Consider the following 6646-nt stretch of genomic DNA (forward strand, 5'->3'; position numbering starts at 1 on the left):
GTCTGTACAGTACGGATGCCCAATCAGTAGGGGAGGCATAGTTTTTGCAACGGCTAGAGGGCTGTCAAATTTAACCTCGTGTTTTGCAGACATCATCATTTTTTCTGAAAACTTTATAGGCTCCCTTCATTGAGCTTTTTGATTTTGCAATTCAACTTCAAATGGCCATATCTTGTTCATTTTTGCTCCTTTTTTGGTGCAATTTTTTTGAAATGGGCTAGAATTTTATGTACTTTCTCGTGGTGGTATTATTTTCTGATTTTGATGGACACATTTTTTAGAAATATCAGTTTTTGGCGACTGTACTTGTCCAATCCCTCTTTCTGCAACTTCTGGGACTCCGTTTGGGCTCATACAAACTCCTTTTCAGGTGCCATTTTTTTTTTAACTTGCATGAGTTTTTGTCTACTCTCATAATATGCTATCATTTTGCAACAATTTTGGGTAGAAATTGTACTTTCAACATATGGTCTTTTTTGGCCAATTTGGCATTTGTATTGCATAGATCTATCTTGTTGGTCTTTTACTTTGTAGTTCTCAACCTATTGGGGCAGTTGTAAAACAAAATCAGAAGTTCACCTTGCCATTGTTTGCAAGTGGCCTATTGTACATGCACTACATATAAAGTGTCAAAATCATCATTTTTGGGGGGTACTTTGATTGATTGAATTTGGGGGGGGGGTATCTCTTGTGCTTTTGTGATCTTGTGTTCCTTCATTTTTGCTGATATGGGTTCTTCTAAGTTTCCTCTCTTAACTCCTCATAATTATGCTACATGGAAAATTGATGCATGGAGTAAACTTATGGAAAAATGACTAACTCATTACATTGATGAAACTATTGTTGCTCCCGCTGATCTTAAGGTTGATTCTGCTGGTCACTTGAATTGAATCACTAAAAATATCATGGCAATCGGTACCTTAAGAAAGTATGTATCAAAGGATCTCATTTTTCATATTGAGAAATGTACTCTAATCAAGGATGCTTGGCAAAAGTTTCAAGCCTTGTATGGTCAAGCTAATGAGATTAGGGGATATCAAATTGATAGTGATCTCACAATGTTGGATCGCAATAACTTTGATACTATACAAGATTATGTCACTAAGGCAAAAGAGTCGAGGGCACAACTCAAGGATTGTGGCATTGATAAGAAGGATACTCAATTGATCTTCAATTCGATGGGCAAACTTCCACAAGAATATGCAGCATTTGTTTCTAGTTTCCAAACCCATCGGATGACAATGAGTTCAAGCTACCCAATGCCTACATTTGATGCTTTCGCTGAAATGTTGATGATGGAACAAACTAAGTTGATAAGCATGAGCATTCTTAAGGCTTCTAAGTCTCAAGCATTAATGACAAATCAAGGGAACAAAGGAAATAAAGGAAAGGACAACTCAAACAAGAAGAAATGACAATCAAAGCCTAAGGACAAAGCATCACTTTCTCCACAACAAGGAGATTCATCCTCTTCAAAGAGGGACAATTCACCAAAGAGGAAGAGACCTACTTGTGCCTATTGTAAAAAGTTTGGTCATGAGGAACGCCATTGCCCTTCTAAGAAGATTGATGAGCTCACACACATCCTCAAAAAGCACAACATTGATTTGCCTAATGTCTATAAGAAGGATGATTCATCAACTTCCACTTCCACACATTCAAAGGGGAAAGGGAAGCATTCATGGCTTCTACAAGTGGGAAGACTCACTCTTTTGGGACAAGAAAAGGAAAAGCTCTTTGTGCTACTACAAGTCATGATTCATGGAGATGGCTTCTAGATTTAGGGGCTTCTCATCATATGGCATCTTCGCAGTCTATGATCTCTACATTTGAGCCTTACACCATGCCACAGATTTTGATGGGCAATCATACATAGATGGATGTGGTTGTGAAAGGAACTATTGCTATTGGGGATAACTCCTTCAATGATGTGTTGTGTGTACCCCATTTGACAAACAATGTCCTTTCCATCTATCAAATCACACATGGCGCAACTAAGAGAATTGTGGAGTTCACACCTGAGTCAATTTTCATTAGAGACTTGGAGACTAGAGCTATCATTGTGACTGGGGTGGTTGATCATGCATCTTAGTTATACTCCTTTTCGGATTTTGTTGATGATGATGATTTCACATATGATGATTCTACACATGATGATCACATTTCTTGTGATGGTTCAAATTTTGAGGAGACCTTTGGGTACTTGAACTTGGGGATTCTCACATGTGACCCCATTCTTGAGCCTTGTGTTTCATCTCCTCCTATTGATATGGCATCACCTATTACATCTAATGATGCAGATAGTGCGACAGTTTTGCCTTCTTGTGATTCAGTGCAACAGGATATATCTTGTCTTCCAGCTTCAGTTTCATGGGATGCCTACTTGACAAACATTGCAAGTTTGTTTGTGGAATCCTACATTGCAGATTTGGGAGACATCATTGATGATATTCATCTTCTCTTTGATGAATATGATCCTTCTTCGATTGTTGTGAGGGAACACTCTAACCCTCTTGTTCATTCTCTACATGATCATTCTTCTGAGGTTGACATGATTGTGGATACTTATGTACGTCAGTTGGAGGAGGTCTTTTTATCTTTTGAGGAGACATGTGAGTCTTTGGCTATTGTTCTACATTCATATCCACTAGATCTTGGAGTGCCTTTTTCAACAATGTGGAGCAATTCACCACCTTTGGAGAAGGTATCTTTCAACATTGACATTGGGACACTTGAGTAGTTTTCAGAGACTTCGATCATCATGAGGTTCTTTCCTACATCTTCCCTTCATGATTGGGGATACTTCATGGATACACCTTTGGTTTTGTTTCTTCCTAAGTGGAGGAATATTGTTCGATGTTCGTGGAGCAGTTTCTTCATATATCATCGGGCTTCTATCATTAGTGTTGATTCTACATTGAGGGGGGCTTCCTATCTTCTTCTCTCATATGGGGGGGACTTTTTCCTCACATGGGGTTTTTTTCCTCACATGCTTCTATGAGAGTTTTGTTGTATAGTTTTCATTTCTCTTTTGGGGGAGGGATTTTTCCCATTGGGTTTTTCTCTCTTTCCCCGCTTTGTGAGATATTTCATTGCATTGGTTTGCATGAATTTGCATTTGTACATGGGTACCTAACATGGCCTAGTAGTCAGGACCCATCTTGCATTGCTTAGTTGCATTGTAGAATTAAGTGCAATCCCCTAAGTTGCACTTAAGTGGGGGTGTTGGTGTAAATAATTATTCATCATGGATATTATTACACCTTACTTTAAATTTACTTAGGATAGTGCATTTCATAGTAGTTTGGGTATGAGACACTTGAGTGTTTGTGCCACATTGGGATAGTGTGTGTAGGAGAATTTCCACCTTTTATGGTGTGATCTTGTTACTACTCTATCATATCCACTTATTGTGGAGTGATAATTCCACCTTCAGTGGGTGATCCACCTAATGTGGAATATTTTATTGTTTCTCCTACCTACCACACCTATTTCCTACCTACTCTTGTTTCTTATTGAGCCACATGTCATGTTTGTGTGCTCACATATCCATATTGCCTTACCTATATATACAGGCTCATATTTATTGTATGAATAACTATTGAACTATTGATCTTTTGATCATCTATCTATTAATGAGAATACAATTTATTGTTGTCCTATATTTTGTCTCTCTATTTTGTACATTTCATTGAGCTCTTGATCTTGGCAAAATCTCACAGTTTCAAATCACACTTTGTGATTCATCATCAGGATAAATAAGAATTCTAAAAAGATGAATCACAGAGTGTGATTTGAAACGTTGATGATAAAAATTTGCATACACAATAGAATCCAAAAGTAATACATGAATATCTTGATTATTGAGGATTTTCCTCTTAACTAAGCTATATAAGATTGTTATCCTTCTTCTTGCATAAAATACTAATTTGGAAGACAAAATAACAAGCTGCAATTCTTATGTGTTTATCTTTCTTTGATATTTTAAACAAAATGCAAAATGCATTCTTCATTTTCCAACTATATTCTTTGATTATATTATTCATCAAGAACACTGGTCTTGTGGTGACATAAAAGTCTTAATAAATAAGGAAGGATCACCCTACCCAATTACACTCAACCAATTAATAATTTCAACACAACTTAAAATCACCCTACCTAGTAGTTGTGCACCCTAGCTCTGCGCTTCTCAAAATCTTACTTAGAAATTTCAAATCACTCCAATTTTTTTACAGCAGCTTACTTGGCAAGTCCCCTGCTTATAACTAAGGTTTCAGGGCCACATCATCAAATATGATGCCAAATCACCATGCTTTTTGCCAAGGTGTCCAAAACAACCCAAAAAAAAAGTGAGACCAATAGGCGTGCAGAAGAGACCCCAATAGTTGTGCAACTGATATGGCATCACCTGATTGGTTACTTTTTACAATATTAGTACATTTCTTAACAACTATTGGTACATTTCCTAACAACTGTTGGTACATTTCCTAACAAAAATTGATATTTTTTGTTTCAAACAATAGGTTTTTTTGTTCAATTTTTGGAACAAAAGGTATCAACAATCACAACAATTGGTACATGCTCAACTACTGGGTCCTTTCCCATGTTTCAACCCCAAAAATACCAGGCTTGGTAAGGAAAAACAATTTGAACACTACAATTTTAATAGTGGAGCCAAGATTTTTACATGATAAATTTATCATATCAAAAAAACAGGCCCGCGAGGCATAAATCCGCTCAGTTTTTCAGAAGGATCAATTATTTCCTAATTGGCTAAACAATAATATCCCAGAAAAAATCTTCAGTACAAAGCACTGAACAAAGCGAAGCAGCATAGCTACCAAAGCGAATAACGAAACCTAATATCCCTGCAATCGAAAGGACAATCCTCGCATAGTAAAGAATGCTTCTGATGATTAATCCCGGAAAAGCCCTTCAATGGAAAACACATGCCAGAAAGGCAACGAGAGATCCAACAAGAGCAGCTGCTAAATTAGGCACCACCAACATAGAAGCAGCGCCTGTAATCAGAGATGGACTAGGCGCCTCTGCCTCCTCTGCACCAAATACTACTGATATCATCACCATTATCATTATTATGGCCAGATTTAGGGCTGCTCCTGCCATTTCCACACACGTTATTTTACAAATTAACAAATTGACTACAAGAAGATCTGCAGCAATTGATGCTTGTTTTCTGTGCAAGAAATCAGAAGAGCAGGAACGGAATGAGGAGGATGAGAGGAAAAGAGGGTATTAATGCTGCACTTTGCCCTCCCTGTGCAACGGACAGGCAAGTAAAAAGGAGAATACAAGTGGAAAGAGGTGGTTGTGGGACCATCATGTCCTGTAATGTCCCGTTGGAGTCGTATGATTGATTGGTAATGTAATGGTGGCATTACAAGGATATGTTCACATGCTTTTATGATGGGTACGGGCATGCTCTGCAACAGTAAGCTGTAAAAAGTATCTTGTTCAATTTTTCTTAAAAGGGATGGGGACGAGATGCTTTCAATTCTTTTTTAGTTTTGGAATATTTTGGTAAAAAGTGTTCAATAATTGCTTTGGATTTGATTGTGTATGTCAATTTTTTCCATCAATGTTTCGATTGTGATGATCTTTCATCTCCTTGGTATTCTTGTCTCATCCTGATGATAAATCACAGAGTGTGATTCAAATCGTTGCTGAAAAAATTTGGCATACACAATTAAATCCAGAAGCAATTATTGAATATTAGCATGGATTGTGGAAATTTGATAGCTCTAATTGATGCCCTTCATGAGAGGGAATTATCTTTCAAATCTAAACAACTGGAATTCCTAAGGATTAAGCTAGCAAATAAGATCTTTCATCTCCTTGGTATTCTTGTCTCATCCTGATGATAAATCATGGAGTGTGATTCGAATCGTTGATGAAAAAAATTGGCATACACAATCAAATCTGGAAGCAATTATTGAATATTAGCATGGATTGTGGAAATTTGATAGCTCTAAGTGTTGATATATTTATATATTGATAAGTGACACATTTTTAAGTTAAATTTGGTGCATGATCTAATGTTTCTTTCTATTTATTTGTTACTCAAAGTTTGAAAATGTTAATTAAAATTTCTGAGTGATCTATATAGAATTGTTTTAGTTGAAATGGTTTTGATTAAAGTTCTGTAAGTGTTTTTAAGTCATTTGTAAAGCCTTTTGTTGTGGAAATTTGATCAAGTCTAAATTTTAAGCATTTCAAAGTGAAATTTTGATTGCCAAATCATTAATGTCATAGGTTATTTATGTGTGAATTTGATTGTTTTGAGTCACTAATTATTGTCTAAATCAAATCTCCAAACAACCAACCATATAGAGAATTGGCAAAATAACTTGATGATCAAGACTTGCTTGCACATTTACACTTGGTGCAAACATCCAAGTAAAGCTTCAAACCTTGATAGCATGCTCATATAGTAGGAAATCAAACCTTGCATGAAATTTTTCACCATGTGCACATGTGTAGTCGATCCTTAAAACTTTTCTTTACTTGAATTACACTAGGAATTTTCTCTCCATTTCCATTCTTCCTATTTTGCGCCTAATGCTCATAGAACCTTGATAGTGATAGCGAAGGCATGCAGGTATGAAGGTAGGTGAAAGTTTGAAAC

This window comes from Cryptomeria japonica, chromosome 1 (genome assembly GCF_030272615.1).
Source record: "Cryptomeria japonica chromosome 1, Sugi_1.0, whole genome shotgun sequence".
Lineage (NCBI taxonomy): Eukaryota > Viridiplantae > Streptophyta > Pinopsida > Cupressales > Cupressaceae > Cryptomeria > Cryptomeria japonica.